At 43.9% G+C, this 17,647-nt stretch overlaps 1 protein-coding gene across 1 annotated transcript in view; it reads right to left on the reverse strand.

Annotated features, from left to right (window-relative positions):
* Positions 1-17,647, reverse strand: part of CLSTN2 (calsyntenin 2) — a 636,354-nt gene that overhangs the window by 198,937 nt on the left and 419,770 nt on the right. The gene's annotated exons all lie outside the window — the stretch shown is intronic.

The raw sequence follows: 17,647 nt of genomic DNA on the forward strand, positions 1-17,647 counted from the left end.
GACCCCTATGCCCAACAACTAGCAAGACAGGAACACAACCCCAGCCATTAGCACAGAGGCTGCCTAAAATCATACTGAGGTCACAGACACCCCCAAACACACCACCAGATGTGGTCCTGCCCACCAGAAAAACAAGAGCCAACCTCATCCATCAGAAAACAGGCAACAGTCCCCTCCACCAGGAAGCCTACACAACCCACTACACCAGCCTTAGCCACGGGGGCAGACACCAAAACCAGTGTGAACTACGAACCTGCAGCCTGCGAAAAGGAGACCCCCAAACACAGTAAGTTAACCGAAATGAGAAGACAGAGAACTACACAGCAGATGAAGGAGCACAGTAAAACTCCACCAGACCAAACAAATGAAGGGGAAATAGGCAGTTTACTGGAAAAAGAATTCAGAGTAATGATAGTAAAGATATCCAAAATTTTGGAAGTAGAATGGAGAAAATACAAGAAATGTTTAGCAAGGACCTAGAAGAATTAAAGAGCAAACAAACAATGATGAACAACACAATAAATGAAATTAAAATTTCTCTAGAAGTAATCAATACCAGAATAATGGAGGCAGAAGAATGGATAAGTGACCTGGAAGATAAAATAGTGGAAATAACTACCACAGAGCAGAATACAGGAAAAAGAATGAAAAGAATTGAGGACAGTCTCAGAGACCTTGGGGACAACATTAAACACACCAACATTTGAATTATAGAGGTCCCATAAGAAGAAGAGAAAAAGAGAGGGACTGAGAAAATATTCGAAGAGATTATAGTTGAAAACTTCCCTAACATGGGAAAGGAAATAGTCAATCAAATCCAGGAAGGGCAGAGAGTCCCATACAGGATAAATCCAAGGAGAAACACCCAAAGACATATATTAATCAAACTATCAGAAATAAAATACAAAGAAAAAATATTGAAAGCAGCAAGGGAAAAGCAACAAATAACACACAAGGGAATCCCCATAAGGTTAACAGCTGATCGTTCAGCAGAAACTCTGCAAGCCAGAAGGGAGTGGCAGGACATATTTAAAGTGACGAAAGGGAAAAAACCCACAAACAAGATTACTCTACCCAGCAAGGATCACTTTCAGATTCAACAGAGAAATTAAAACCTTTACAGACACGCAAAAGCTAAGACAATTCAGCACCACCAAACCAGCTTTACAACAAATGCTAAAGGAAATTCTCTAGGCAGGAAACACAAGAGAAGGAAGAGACCTACGAAAACAAACCTGAAACAATTAAGAAAATGGTAAAGGGAACATATATATCGAGAAGTACCTTAAATGTAAATGGATTAAATGCTCCAACCATTGGATTAAATGCTCCAACCATACAAAAACAAGACCCATATAGATGCTGTCTACAAGAGACCCACTTCAGACCTAGGGACACATACAGACTGAAAGTGAGGGGATGGAAAAAGATATTCCATGCAAATGAAAGTGAAAAGAAAACTGGAGTAGCAATTTTCATATCAGACAAAATAGACTTTAAAATAAAGACTATTACAAAAGACAGAGAAGGACACTACATAGTGATCAAGGGATCAATCGAATAAGAAGACATAACAATTGTAAATATTTATGCACCCAACATAGAAGCACCTCTATACGTAAGGCAAATGCTAACAGCCATAAAAGGGGAAATCGACAGTAAAACAATCAAAGTAGGGGACTTTAACACCCCACTTTCACCAATGGGCAGATCATCCAAAATGAAAATAAATAAGGAAACACAAGCTTTAAATGACACATTAAAGAAGACGAACTTAATTGATATTTATAGGACATTCCATCCAAAAACAACAGAGTACACTTTCTTCTCAAGTGCTCATGGAACATTCTCCAGGATAGATCATATCTCGAGTCACAAATCAAGCCTTGGTAAATTTAAGAAAATTGAAATCACATGGAGTACCTCTTCCAATCACAATGCTATGAGACTAGATATCAATTACAGAAAAAATCTGTAAAAACTACAAACACATGGGGGCCAAACAATACACTACTAAGTAACCAAGAGATCACTGAGGAAATCAAAGAGGAAATAAAAAAAATACCTAGAAACAAATGACAATGAAAACATGATGACCCAAAACCTATGGGATGCAGCAAAAGCAGTTCTAAGGGGGAAGTTTATAGCAATAGAATCCTACCTCAAGAAACAAGAAACATCTCAAAAAAAACAACCTAAATTTACACCTAAAGCAATTAGAGAAAGAAGAACAAAAAAACCCCAAAGGTAGCAGAAAAGCAATCATAAAGATCAGATCAGAAATAAATGAAAAAGAAATTATAGCAAAGATAAATAAAACTAAAAGCTGTTTTTTGAGAAGATAAACAAAATTGATAAGTCATTAGACAGACTCATTAGAAGATAAACAAAATTGATAAGTCATTAGACAGACAGACCTGGGCAAGAAAAAAAGGGAGAAGACTCAAATCAATAGAATTAGAAATGAAAAAGGAGAGCTAACAAATGACACTGCAGAAATACAAAGGATCATGAGAGATTACTACAAGCAACTATATGCCAATAAAATGGACAACCTGGAAGAAATGGACTTATTCTTAGAAAAGCACAACCTTCTGAGACTGAACCAGGAAGAAAGAGAAAATATAAACAGACCAATCACAAGCACTGAAATTGTGACTGTGATTAAAAATCTTCCAAAAAACAAAAGCCCAGGACCAGATGGCTTCACAGGTGAATTCTAACAAAGATTTAGAGAAGCACTAACACCTATCCTTCTCAAATTATTTGAAAATAGAGCAGAGGGAGAAACACCCCCAAACTCATTCTACGAAGCCACCATCACCCTGATACCAAAACCAGACGAAGATGTCACAAAGAAAGAAAACTACAGGCCAATATCACTGATGAACATAGATGCAAAAATCTTCAACAAAATTCTAGCAAACAGAAGCCAACTGCACTTTATTTTTTTAACATCTTTATTGGTGTATAATTGCTTTACAATGGTGTGTTAGTTTCTGCTTTATAACAAAGTGAATCAGTTATACATATACATATGTTCCCATATCTCTTCCCTCTTGCGTCTCCCTCCCTCCCACCAAACAAAAAATCTACAAACAATAAATGCTGGAGAGGGTGTGGAGAAAAGGGAACCCTCTTGCACTGTTGGTGGGAATGTGAATTGGTACAGCCACTATGGAGAACAGTATGGAGTTTCCTTAAAAATCTAAAAATAGAACTACCATATGATCCAGCAATCCCAGTAGTGGGCGTATACCCTGGGAAAACCATAATTCAAAAAGAGTCATGTACCACAATGTTCATTGCAGCTCTCTTTGCAATAGTCAGGACATGGAAGCAACCTAAGTGTCCATCCACAGATGAATGGATAAAGAAGATGTAGCACATATATACAATGGAATATTACTCAGCCATAAAGGGAAACGAATTTGAGTTATTTGTAGTGAGGTGGATGGACCCAGAGCCTGTCATACAGTGAAGTAAGTCAGAAAGAGAAAAACAAATACCATATGCTAACACATATGTATGGAATCTGAAAAAAAAAAGAAAGGTTCTGAAGAACCTAGGGGCAGGACAGGAATAAAGACACAGATGTAGAGAATGGACTTGAGGACATGGGGAGTGGGATGGGTAAGGTGGGACAAAGTGAGAGAGTGGCATGGACATATACACACTACCAAATGTAAAATAGATAGCTAGTGGAAAGCAGCCACATAGCACAGGGAGATCAGCTCGGTGCTTTGTGACCACCTAGAGGGGTGGGATAGAAAGGGTGGGAGGGAGGGAGACGCAAGAGGGAAGAGATATGGGAACATATGTATATGTATAACTGATTCACTTTGTTATAAAGCAGAAACTAACACACCATTGTAAAGCAATTATACCCCAATAAAGATGTTAAAAAAAAATTTGTTCCTGGATATTTTATTATTTTTGATGCTATTTTGAATGGAATAATTTTCTTATTTTTGTATTGTTCACTGCTAGCATATAAAAATACAATTGATTTTTTAATATTGATCTTGTGTCTGTGACTTGCTAAACTCATTCATTAGTTCTAGTAGAATTTTATTGATTCTGTAGGATTTTCTACATCCAGATTCATGTTGTCTGTGAATAAGGACGATTTTTACTTCTTCCTTTCCAATCTGCAAGTCTTTAATATCTTTTTTGTTGTTGCTGTCTTATTTCACTGACTTAGAAACATCAGTTCAATGTAGAATAGAAGTGCTGAGGGTGGACATTCTTACCTTGTTCCCATTTTGTGGGGAAAGCTTCCAGTCTTTCATCATTAAATATAATATTAGCTGTAGTTCTTTTTTTTGGTAAATTCTCTTTATTAGGTTGAAGAAGTTTCTCTATTTTTAGTTTGAGTGGACGTTGAATTTTTTCACATGCTTTTTCTGCATCTACTGAGATGATCACATAGCTTTTGTCCTTGCCAATTTTTCCCATTCTAATAAGATGGTGTAGTATATTAATTGGTTTTTGGATGTTAATGCAGCCTTTGATTCTTGGGGAAAATTTCAGTTAGTCATGATGTATAATCCTTTTTATGTGTTGCTGGATTTGACTTGTCATATTATGAGAATTTTTGCATCTATGTTCATGAGAAATATTGGTCTGTGGTTTTCTTTTTTTAAAACTTTTTATTGGAGTATGTTTGTTTTACAGTGTTGTGTTAGTCTCCACTGCCCAACAAAATGAATCAGCCATACACATACAGATATCCCCTCCCTTTTGGACTTCCCTCCCCTTTAGGTTATGGTCTGTGGTTTTCTTATGATGTCTTTGCGTGACTTTGGTATAATACTGGCCCCATAAAATGAGGTGAGAAGTGCTTCCTCCTCCTTTAGTTCCTGAAGAGTTTGTGAAGAACTGGTGTTATCTTCTTTAAACATGTGCTAGGATTCACCAGTAAAATCATCTGGGCCTGGGCTTTTCTGTGGGAACATTTTTAATTACTAATTCAATATATTTGCTTGCCAGAGGTCTATTCAGACCTTATGTTTCTGTTTGAGTCAGTTTTAATTTAATTTGTGTCTTTTTAGAAATTTTTCCATCATTGAAGTTGTCTAATTTATTGACACAAACTTGTTCATAACATTCCCCCAGTTTTTTGCTTGCCTTTGGTCAATTTCCAGAGTCCAGAAATGGTTGTTATTTATAATTTTTTTTTAGTTTTATTGTCCTTAAAATTTTTTTATTATCATTTTTAGTTTTTAAATTAAAAATTTTTAAATTATTTATTATTATTAGTTATTATTGTCCTTTTCGAGGAGAGTATTTGCCAAGCTCATCACTCCACCCTCCTCTTCCGGCTCTGATACCATATCCTCATTTCTCAGTGAAGGACTTAGTGTGGATGAGTAGGTCAGACATTTGGGCTTCTATTCAAATGACAACTCCTCCGAGAGGCTTTTCTTGGTCATTCTCCTCTCAAAAGCCTCCTCACTTTCCCCTCCCCCCAAGGTACTTAGGATCACATCAGTCAGTTTTAATGTATCAAACTGCTAATTACTATCTGAATTTCTTTGGTCAGCTTCTCACTTATTTATTGTCTGTTTCTTGCTCCATGCCTCCCTCAAGCCTCCCTGCCAGGATATTAGTGCCATGAAGGTAGAGGCTGCCCTCAACTCTATCTAGAGCTGCTCACCTCAAGGGGCCTGATGAATGAGGGAATGAAGGAATAAAGAAAGGAAGGGTTATAGGAGGAGTAAGGCCTTGCTTTCCAGACCAGTGGTTTTCTTATCCTCTCTTCTTCCTTCCTAAATTATAAATGTGTTCCCAGGAGCACAATGAGGGAAAAACTAATATACGTGGAGCTTTACTGCCCAAGAGAGGTAGTAGACATTTACTGCACATTTGTAAGACTCCCTTGCAGTTAGGTTGGGGCCAAGTGACTAGTTCTGGCTGGTAGAATGTAACTGGAAGTGAGCATATTATGTCTTGACTGTCCTAACTCAGCAAGATAGATATTTAAAGATGAAGCTGCTGAGGGTCAGAGGTTAAGCAAGATGACCAACCTCACCCAACTGATAAAAGGTGAAGCCAGCCTTATTTCTAAACCTAGTTCAAAAGATTTGGGATCCTTCTGCATTTTCATTATTCCAGGCAACCCACACGGGAGTAATTAAGTCATTAAGTTATTATAAACAATTAACACCATAAATGGTTTATTGTGAGTTAGGCAGAGAATCAAAAGTTCCATTTCGTTTTCCTTCTGCTTCCTTAATATGAGCACATATAATGTTCAGCATCAGTGCAGCCCTGGCTAACTATCAAAATGATTTTTACGTTGACTTAATTAAAATTTAGGACAGAAGAGCTAGTTGAGTGTGGAAATGGTTCATTATATGATGCTCAAGGTTTAAATGTAAGCCTTGTGCTTGAGCACTTCAAATGCTTTTGTTCGTTCACTTAATCACTCATTCATTTACCCACCAAACATTTTTTTCTGGTTTGATTTCCTCTCACTCCCCTCTAGGGGAGGCAGAGATGAGGACACTCAGCCCCTGTCCTGAAGAGCCGAGTCCAGAGGGAGACAGGACAACAGGCTTCTTTACCCCCACAAACACCAGCAAATAAACCACCATCTCCTGCCTCTGCGCTAATTCCCAGGGCAGTGTTCCTGGAAGATATTGCCGGGGGGTCATGGGGTGACTGCAGACTTGGAGATGACATCTTTGATTGACAGGACCTTTGCTCTTGGCATAGATGCCTGCATGTCACAAGGTTTGGCTGCCATCCTGCCTGGGAGGGCCATTTGGCTGTGGTCTTTGTGCTATTTTTTTTGCCTCCTGATGACTGCCTCGGAGTGCGCCTGTGCGGGGAGCCCCACCGCCCCCGACCTCACTGCATCAGCACCTACAAAACCAAGAGCTGGACTAAACCAGCCTTTCCCTCCTCAGGTGCACATCATCTGTGGCATTTAAAAACCACCCATGCTGTTATCCCACCCCCAGACTAACAGGATCAAAATATGGAAGTTGGGGGATTGGAATGATGGGGTGGGAGATGGCAGTAGAGGATTGATACTTCTGAAAAAGCTCCCAGGGAACGGTCATGAGCTGCCAGGGTTGGGAACTAGAGTAATATTAATCTAGAATAATCTCTTGGGTCCCTTCCAGCTTTGTGCGGAGATTAGAATATGCAAGACATGATCGAAGAAAGGGTCACAGTCTCGAATCATTTCCATGGCTGAAAGGCATTCCTAATGCCTTGTTTTTCATATTGCCTTATGTTTTCCTAAGTGCTTTCATATTCATTAAGGGAATGATCTTTAAATACTAATACTACAGCAAGATAGGTCATTTTAGGCATTTTTTGGTGAAAAATTTTATAGATGAAAAATCCCCCTCAAAAGGAGAGTTCAGAGTCTCTCCCAAGGTCACCAACTATTTAGCCACAAACTGGGATCAGAATCCAGCCAGGCTGTGGACCCTCAGCCCAGAGCCCCTTCCAGGAGCTCTCACTGCTCCCTAAAGCCAGGAAGGTTCCGGGAAGTTTTTCCAAGGGGATGTGGAATGGGGTTGGCCATGTCTCCCTGACACTGCGAGAGACTGGGGAGACAGGCTTCACAGAATTCTCAGCGGAGGCGACCTATTGATGGGCCATCTCCTGACATACAGCGTGGGGAGCCCCAGCCTGCCCAGCTGGCACTCCGCCAGCCCTCGGTCTGATGGAGGATCAAAGACGTCTTAAGCCTGATGCGGACGCGGCGAGAGCAGCCGACGCGGCGAGAGCAGCCTCCCTCAGTGTCAGCCTGGCCAATGCTGTAACAGGAAGAGACATTCTCTCTAGGGCACTTCAGACTTAACCCCTTGCTATTGGATACTGGGCTGTCAGAATCTATAAAAAAGTCTGCATTTCTGCCATACAATCCAGAAATGCATCATACTTTCCTCAGTATTAAGTCTCCGCGGCTGGTCAGCTAGGCACTGCGTTAAATGGCTCAGATGGAGAAGTCTGAATCGCTGGAGCACCCTGGCGACCCTTGGCCAGGCTGGAAATGATGGCACCCAGATTCCCTCAAACCACAGTCCTCTGTGTCCTGCGTAAAATAATCAGAGTTCCAAATATCTCCTTCCCCGAATCTCGTTCTAAAGGCATGTGGAGAAAGCACAAAATGAGGTAGATCCAGAGTCTCCACTGAACTCTGACCCCTGTACGTAGCTGCCTCTTCTCTGCCCAGGCTCTGCGTCGCTGTCTGCCCTTGCCTCCCTCACATATAGGGACCATCTTGGGTCAAGGAGGCAAGTGCCGAGTGACAACAATAATAAAAATCTCTATGCTAGATGGGCACATACCTGAGGCACCCAGCCCAGAGTGAGACCTGGAAGGCTTCCTGGAGGAGATGTCCAAGCAGCAGGAGGAACACACGGTGCTCCGTGACCATGGGCGGGGATGGGACCATTGGCAGCTGCTTGGTACCCTCCTGGCAAAGCCTCGGCCTGCTCCATGAGGTGCCCATGGACCTTCCGTCCGTCTTTAGGAACTGCAGACGAACCATCTCGTATCACAGCCAGCATCTGGAGGGGGAGCACAGGCCAGGCCTGCGTGGGACCTGTGATTCTTATACTTGAGGGAGGTAGAGTGATTTGTGCATGAGGTCTTCTGGGCCACCCTCAGGACTGGGCTTCAGGAGTCTCTGGGGCTCTGGGCTCAGACCAGGTCTGCTCTTTTGTAGGCTCTTCAGGGTTTTTGCTGGAATCTGCTGAACGCTGAGATCATCCGGCTGTGTGTGGGAGGGCTGGCAAGGAACTTCCTGGCCGCATTCATTCTTCAGCCAAGGGCTGTCCTGACTGTAAGCAGCAGGCTCCCCTGGACGCTGCAGCCATGGTCACTGAGATGCTGGTCCACACGCTCCCAAGAGGGTTCCCTGGCTTTCCGTCTACAGCAGGACTCCTGGAAAGCTTCTCTGCTGGGGTGGGAGGAGAGGGGACCTCTCCAGATTTTGGCAGTCTCTCCCGGCAGGCCTCTGCGGTTCTGTCCTTACATCTGTGTGTCTGGATGTGAGAGTAACTGTGTCCATGGGAAAGGGTGTCTAGAGTATGTGCTCACGGAGGTGGCTCTGATGTTACTGGTCCAGGGCAGCATTCACACACGTGGGGTCAGTTCATCTTTCTGGTCCCTTCTGGCTGGGCAGCATTTAACTGTTTGATGTTAATATCCCTTCGAGGGTAACCACTGCTGTCACTTTAGAAGATTCATGCAACCGAGTAAATTTAATTGGCAACATCATTTCAAGCAATTTAACAAAAACTAAGATCTGCTAGACACCTACTATATTCCTGCCGCTCTGCTAGGAACTTTAACATAAAATATCTCGTTTCATCTCTACTTTCCAGATTGATGTGTAGGGAGTGACTTGCCCAGGACCGCAGAGAAATGAGCTATTACGTGGTTGATCTGAGCTCCAAGCCTGGATCTGCTTTGCCTCATACTGACCATGTGTCCTGGGGTGTGTTCCTCTGTAAGCCTGTTTCCTCGTGGATGACACCACATGTAACGTGGCTTACAGAGTAACTGGCGGTCAGTTCGTATTCATTCCCAGTTTCCTTTCCCCTTTTCATTGTGTGAAATGATAATGTAAACATTAGTGCAAAATGTTTTAAAAGTTTTCTTTTTTTTTTTTTTTTTTTTTTTTGTGGTACGCGGGCCTCTCACTGTTGCGGCCTCTCCCGTTGCGGGGCACAGTCTCAGCGGCCATGGCTCATGGGCCCAGCCACTCTGCGGCATGTGAGATCTTCCCGGACCAGGGCACGAACCCGTGTCCCCTGCATCGGCAGGCGGACTCTCAACCACTGTGCCACCAGGGAAGCCCCTAAAAGTTTTCTTTTTAATGGAGGACAATTGTTTTCCTAGGTATTACTTAGCTCAGGTCCATAGGGAAAAGCCCTTGATGTGGCCTTAGCTCATGGGGAGTTTTGTCAGTTGCAGGAGCTTTGGGTCCAGGATATCCTCAGGGACCCGCATTGTGGATCCACTCCTGAGCTGTCCATTGGGGGTGATCTCTCGCTCTGCCGACTCGCAGCTCACTTTCTGCTTTCCACTCCCTCTAATAAGGGTCTACGCCCGTATTTGTCTTCCCTTCAAATTCCCATGCTTTCCGAGCTGTGGGTCCAAGGCTCTTTGGGCTGCAGGCCACAGTCTCTTCTCTGGAGGAGCTCACAGTCAGTGGGAGAAACAAATGATCAGAATTCAGTGTGGCAAGTGCTGGAGGACCAGGGACTGACAAGGGTGGCAGGGGCCCTACCTCAGCTTGCAGGACACAGGAAGGCTTCTGAGAGGACACAAAGACGTCTGAGCTGTGTCTTCAGTGACATGCGTTTCATTAGATGCTCAAAAAACATTGATGGTCATCTTTTCATTCATTCTTATTCAAAGACAAAAGCTTACATTCCTTTACAATTTTAGAAGGCGACAAACAGATGTTCACCTACCAGGAAAGAAGTGCAGCCTTGAGTGGCATAAATTTCTCCTTGTCCTGGACCTGGTCCTCCATCTCCACTCCTCCTGGGAGTAGGAGGTGTAGTGAGTGGGAGACAGGAAGCAGGGCCACCTCAGCCTGCCTTCTGTCACTTGCGCCACGCTTGGGGCCGGCCAGGCTGCCTCTCATCCCCCCAACTCACAGGGTGCAGGCAACAACATCCTTCTCCAGGACACTTCCTGGGCTGCACCAACCCACACTGACTCTTCATCCCTGAAACTTGGAGGCACGTCATGGCCACCCCAGCGTTGTGTCTGATAAGCCCATATTGTTGACAGTTCTCTACCTACAGACGTATTCACTCAGCACCCTCTTTGTGCCAGATACCGCATTCAATGCTAAGGGCATTTTCTCGTTTTAGCCTCAAAACAATCCTCTGTGATTGATATTAATAATCCCATTTTACAGACCGAGAAAGAGAGGCTCAAAGAATCAAAACAAGCATGTGAAGTAGCAGACAAATTCCCTGAGTCAAACTATTTATTCAGGAGAGTGAAGGTTCATATTTAAGTTTAAAGAAAAAAAATGAGGTGCCACTTTAAAATTAAAAAATGCCATTCTAAGAAAGTAATTCTTATATCCACGCACAATTTAGTAGCAGAGCCCCTTCTTTCTGTAAAACACCTCAGACTTACACATTAGCTTATCTGCTCTTCTGATAACATAATGGAATCGGGGTGCGGCCTCTCCTTACTGATTAACTCTGAATCTTGCAAGGATCGGCTGAGATCAGTCCTGTGCGTCCTCAGACACTTTGTAGAGGGGGGACATAGGCTGGAGCACGTGATGGGGTCTAAAGAGACGTCCACCCTGAAGGGCATCTGCCAGTGAGCAGTACACCTGTGCCGTGGGCAGGGTCCCCCCTCCAGAAGTGCAGCCTAGCAAAGGTAAGTGTGAAGATGGTGAGGAAGACGTGCCAGGGGAAGCAGTGAGAAAGCAAAGTCTCTCTTCAAGTCTGTCTCGCAGAAGAAAGTGAAAAAGGGTGACTTTCTGTACTTGATTCCCAACAACCACAGGCCACTCCAGATTCACCCCTTCTGTGTTAAAACACGACACGCCTGTAGTCACAACGCAGGCTGGGGCTGCATGCTTTGGAAGTGGACCTTCACGGTGTCTCCGGAGATGCCTGAGGGGCTGGGGTGGGGTGTGGGAGTCTGGGAGGATGTGGAACAGGTGGAAATCCTCTTTCTCTGACAGTGCCACCCAAAACGCTAGGACATTGGCCAGTGTGGGCTGATTTGGGGGCAATCACACATGGAGTGACACAGAAATGAGGCTTACATTTCACAAGGGTGGTAATGTGGTGGGTACCATTGACTGACAAAGGCTGTAAAGTTTCTTTACAATGAAAGTGCACATATGACCACACAAAGTATGCAATTTAACCACACAAGGTATGTAACCTCACAAAGCTAGGTGCACAAACACCCCCAGATGGAAGTCCAGAGTCCTCTCGCGGCCTCAAGTTCTGCCCTGATCCGTGCAACTAGGTGGCGCCATCTTGCGGAGGCTGGATGCTGTCTGGTGTGAGATGCTGCGTTGCCATTTTCAGGAGGGTCTTTCCTGTTTCCAGCCTCACTTCCCCCACCTCTCCTCTCTTCTAGATACCAAGGCTATGTGCCCAGCTACTCTCCAAATACAAGGAGCCATTGTAAAACAAGCCAGCTCACTCCTGAGTGTTAGTGTGTGATGGATGACTTGTTGCCCAGGCTGACCATTTTCCAGTGGGCTCAGCCTTCAGACCTGCCTTAGGTCCACCCTTGTAGTTCAGAGTCTGCAGTCTGATGCAGACTCAGCACTTGGGGCTGTTCCTCTGCCCTGGATCACCAGGCAGCCTGTCAGTTGAACCCAGGCAAAGATGGACAGCACTGCATGGCATTTGTATAATTACTCCGACAGTATTACTACTTAGAAATTAAAAACAACATAAATGACCCAGAGTAAATACTTTCATTATCATTTATTATTATTTCATTGTGGCCAACTGAGTAAGCTTTAGAGCTGTGAACAGAGAGTAGATGTTACTAGCAATCTGAGACAGAGGACGCTCTCTGAAAAGATGGGGCATGGTTGAGGATGCCAGGAGGTTGGGTGGGGAGACATGAATTCCTCTCCTATGAAGGAGAAAACTGGGCCCAGTTAGAAAAAAAAAAAATCCAATAATAGGTATAATTTTAAAGAGTGGCTTTGAGTAAGTGTGGGACACTGCTGACATTGCCATAAGTGAAAGAGGCTGCTGTATTTCTTAGAGAATCTCTTCGGGGTTTAACGAATGGGTAGGAATCTTTTTTGTTTTTTCTTTTAACATCTTTATTGGAGCATAATTGCTCTACAATGGTGCGTTAGTTTCTGCTTTATAACAAAGTGAATCAGTTATACATATACATATGTTCCCATATCACTTCCCTCTTGCGGCTCCCTCCCTCCCACCCTTAATTAGCACATCCATTGTCAGAATGCAAATGCAGCTGCTAACCCAGCAGCTTTGCTCAAAGTATGCTAACTCTGTCCTTATTTACAAGGTAATTGCCCCCAGAGCCTTGTTGTGGATCATAAGGGGTGGGGGGCACGGGGATTCTTAATAGGAATTCCAGGAAACCCTGAGTTTCTAAGCCCAGCTGGGTATTGAAGGGAGAGATTGAGTTGGTTTTAGGACAAAGCCTCACACACCAAACAGCAACAGGACTTTCCATTATGCCTTCATGAGCCCAGCACCTCCCCTTTCCAACAAACAACTGTGGATTCAACTGTAGCCCTAGGACCTCCCTTTGGCTTTGATTAATAAAAAATATTAAAGATCGTTTTATAATTAAAAGCTATCATTTGTTGAGTCCTGGGACATGCGTCATCTCTTTTAACTGTCACAGCAACACTCTGGGTGGGTCCAATATTATCCTTATTTTTGAAGCAGGAAAACTGAGGTTTAGTAAGATTCACTCAACCGTCACAGGTCACTCATTGGGATTAGAGCTGGTCTGGTTCACTTTCTTGCCCAGGTGTGTTACTCAGGTACACTTTTTGCTACAGGTTAAACCATGGCTGATTTTCTCCCTAAATTATCCAGCTTTATTCCTCTTCACGTAGCTGATACACCTATATCAGTGCTCCAGGAATTTTAACTTGCTCATAGTCCCCAAGTACAATGTGTGAGCTCATGCCCTATGCCTTTGCACTTGCTGTTTCCTTTACTTGAAACCTGTTAAGAAAAAAATACCGGGCTTCCCCGGTGGTGTAGCGGTTAAGAATCCACCTGCCAATGCAGGGAACACGGGTTCGAGACCTGGTCCGGGAAGACCCCACATGCCGCGGAGCAACTAAGCTCTCGCTCTAGAGCCTGAGAGCCATGACTACTGAGCCCGTGTGCCACAACTACTGAAGCCGGCGCACCTAGAGCCCGTGCTCTGCCACAAGAGAAGCCATCGCAATGAGAAGCCCGTGTGCCGCAATGAAGAGTAGCCCCTGCTCGCCACAACCAGAGAAAGCCCACGCACAGCAACAAAGACCCAAAACGCCAAAAAATAAAATAACAAATAAATTCTAAAAAGAAAAAAGAAAAGAAAAAAATACCAAAACTTGGAAATAAGTTAATTAATGATTAGGTGATCCTTTAATGTCATCATGGAGCAGATTCTACAGCTTGTGGGCCAGATCTAGCTAACCACTTGTTTTTATAAGTAAAGTTTTATTGAAACCTAGCCACACCCATTTATTTAACTATTGTCTAGGGCAGTTTTTGTGCTGTGATAGCAGAACTGAGTAGTTACAATACTTACGAAGTCTAAAATATTTACTATCTGGGTCTTTATAAGTATAGTTTGCTGACCCTTGCTCTAGGGGGACTTGGCTGTGTTTTTCTTACGCTTACTATTGATTAGGTCCCAGATATTTCATATTCTGTAAAGGTTAGAGGTTAACATACAGAAAACATACGTTTTCTGGTAAGGAAGAGATGCAGGTAGAAAAGAATCTCAGAAGTTATAAGTTATAGTTTCATTGCCCTGCAGGAATTATCCAGCTTTGCATCTAATTTATCTATCTCTTCTCAGCACTCCTTTTTATTTCACAGACTATATAAAATCCCAGTTCTCATATTCTCTTTTGTACTGATTTTGTCATCTTGCTGGTTTCCTCATTGACAAGTTAAATGAAACTCTGATACATTCCCTCTCTCTCCCTCTCTCTCTCTCCCCATATTGAGAAATGTCTTTTGACAAGCTCTTCTATCCTCTTCTAATCATACGTCAATACTTACCTGAGTTGTCCCCCTCTTTGGGCAATCTTCCCTCATCCCATCCTGGTTACTGGCCCCTCTCCCTGCCCCTGAAGTATCCTGAGTACCTTTCCCCCAGCACTAATTCTCTTAGGTTGGGAGTGATACAAGGGATGCTGGGCCAATAAGGACTAAGCTTTCTGTGGGGTCTGAGAGAAGAAACTGTTGGCAGGAGAGGGTGGGTGGGATTGGTGTTGAGGGGTCCAGGGTTTGTGAAACACCTAGTCAGCCTTTTGATAACTTTACTCAGTGACTTTCGTCATCTCAACAGCTAACCTCTCACTCTCTAGAACTACCGAGAACCCCAAGCTTCAGTAACCTGGAGTCCAAGGCAGAAAAATCACTGATTCCTTGGATGAAGGAAGAAACCAAAATCAGTGCCTGATTCTGTGCATGCCATCTGCAAAAGGCTAACATGAACTTGAAAGCATCTTGTGAAGACATCTGGGAGGAGGGAACCCAAGAAGTTTCTAGCAAGCGAGGAGTAAATGGGTGAATGGAACAGAATCACACAGAGCACCCACTGTTAGGACTTTGAGATGGCATTATGTCACTCATATGCTCATTACTTAATGTGCCCTTCATTGGTTTACTTTGGGAAACCTAGAACATGTAGAGGAGCTCTCACAAGTCACACTCCATCCCTGCCCTGCATCCTATTTTCTGCATTAGATCTGGTCCCTCACCACGGGCCTTTCAGGGACCCAACAGCCGTGGCAAAGCTTCCTGTTGAAGGTGGAAATCTGTAGCTGGCCTTTTAGCTTGCGCATAATACCTGCATTTTTTGCAAGTTCATTTTATGTGAGTGAAACTCCTCTAGCTGTTATTACCTTCTGAGATTAGTGTGAATTTCTAGCAGGTAGTGTTCTTGGCATCGTTAAAGAAAGATCTGCTTTTCTGGGATGTGGTCCTTTCAGCTTACCAGAGTTATTCTCTTTCTTCCTAAGCTGCCACCAAGCCAAGAGAGAGGATATCATTTGTTGTTGCAGACAGCTCATTTCCCCTGGGGATGGCAGGGTGCCCGTGTGTAGGAAGAGGCTCATTAGCCCCCAGCCGCTGCCTGACTCTTGGTTCTCCTTCGAGGACTTCTGGCAAAGTTTCAAAAACTGTCATAGAAATGACCCTCTCAGTCTTATGGGAGATGTCAACGAGGCGAGAGGGGGGAGAGTCAGAGAAGCCTTTGGAGAGAGATACTGGGATGCAGAATGCTTGTCCCCTGTTTGCAAGCCAGCCTGCTCACTGCTCCCTTAACCTGTGTATCTGTAGAGTCTTGTTAGAGAGGGAAACATGTGCATGGAAGGAGAGCTAGCAAAGGGTACATGGATACTTGTTGCTTCAACTTTGGGTCCTGTTGTCTTGCAATCAGTTTCAAACACCTGGGCTTTCAAATATTTGAGCAACCACTTCAAAGACATTTCAGTTTCCGAGATTTCGGGTCTGGCCATTCCTCAGCCCTCACACCGCACTCCCTACTGCAGCCATAGATGGGACTCCCACCGGAATGCCATCTACTGTTTTCTTGGCGAATCTACAGGATTATATAAAAAGCAACCAACAGACATTTCTTGAAGGACTAAATGTATGATTCCTATGGCGAAAGGATTTTCATTTTACAAAAGGGAACATGGGCTTTTTCCCCCCATGTTACATTCCTTCAGTGCATTCTAAAAAGTAATTGGATTCAGACCCAATGGTAAAGTAGAGCATACATTGATGGTGAGCATACATAGAGTGAGGAAAAAGCAGTCAGCCACAGTAAAGACTGATGGCTGGTCTCGGCAAAGCCACTGGGACCCTATTTGTACCATAATAGGGAGGAGGAAGAGGGGACACAGGGGAGCGCTCTGGGAGAGCAGGCGGAGGGACTGGCTGGAATTCTGCTCTCCAGAGAATTTACCTGTATGCACATGCATGTGTGTGTGACTGACACAGTGGAATCTTTTTTTTTTAATTAATTAATTAATTAATTTTTGGCTGTGTTGGGTCTCTGTTGCTGCACGCAGGCTTTCTCTAGTTGCGGCGAGCAGGGGCAAATCTTTGTTGTGGTGCACAGGCTTCTCATTGTGGTGGCTTCTCTCGTTGCGGAGCATGGGCTCTAGGCGCATGGGCTTCAGTAGTTGTGGCTCGCGGGCTCTAGGGCGCAGGCTCAGTAGTTGTGTTGCACGGGCTTAGTTGCTCCGCGGCATGTGGGATCTTCCCAGACCATGTCTCGAACCCGTGTCCCCTGCATTGGCGGGCAGACTCTCAACCACTGCGCCACCAGGGAAGCCTGACACAGTGGAATCTTTAGAGAAGGAGTTCCCTCTAGTACAGGTCAAACGGCAGCAGGGCTGGCCTCATGTATTAGGCAGATTAGGCCATTCTATATGTGGTGTGACTTGGAGCATAATATAAAGGACTTCCTGTATGAAATTATACCCCTATCTGCTACTGTGGCCTACCTTCCTGTAACAGGGGTCTTTCATTCCTCAGAGAAATTTCAAACTCTAATTCTCTGAGAGAAAGAAAAATAGTGAGATTCGTGCTGAGATGTAAATGACTAATAGCACATCCTTCCTTGAGAGCAGACTGGTGCTGATGCCTGGTTGGCAGGAAAAGTGCCCTGGCTGATAGGGACACAGGGACACAGGAGGAAGAATGCAAGGCAATTGTAGACAGGCTTTGCTGATTGACCCTAAGTGGGGGAATGAATCTAAAGGTGATCAGAGAAAGAAAAAGCCCTTCTAACTTGAAGGAGATGTTTTAAAAGTTAAAAAACTTGGTTTTAGGCACCAGTGCTCCAGAAATGAAACCACAGAATTCAGTTCAGCCTATGCAAGCCTGTGGGATTAGACTGAATGATTTAGTTTCTATGTGAGAGTTTGAAGCCAAAGAACTATAGC

The sequence above is a fragment of the Monodon monoceros genome, unplaced genomic scaffold (genome assembly GCF_005190385.1).
Source record: "Monodon monoceros isolate NGI ecotype Baffin Bay Population unplaced genomic scaffold, NGI_Narwhal_1 Super_Scaffold_11, whole genome shotgun sequence".
In the NCBI taxonomy this organism is placed as follows: Eukaryota; Metazoa; Chordata; class Mammalia; order Artiodactyla; family Monodontidae; genus Monodon; species Monodon monoceros.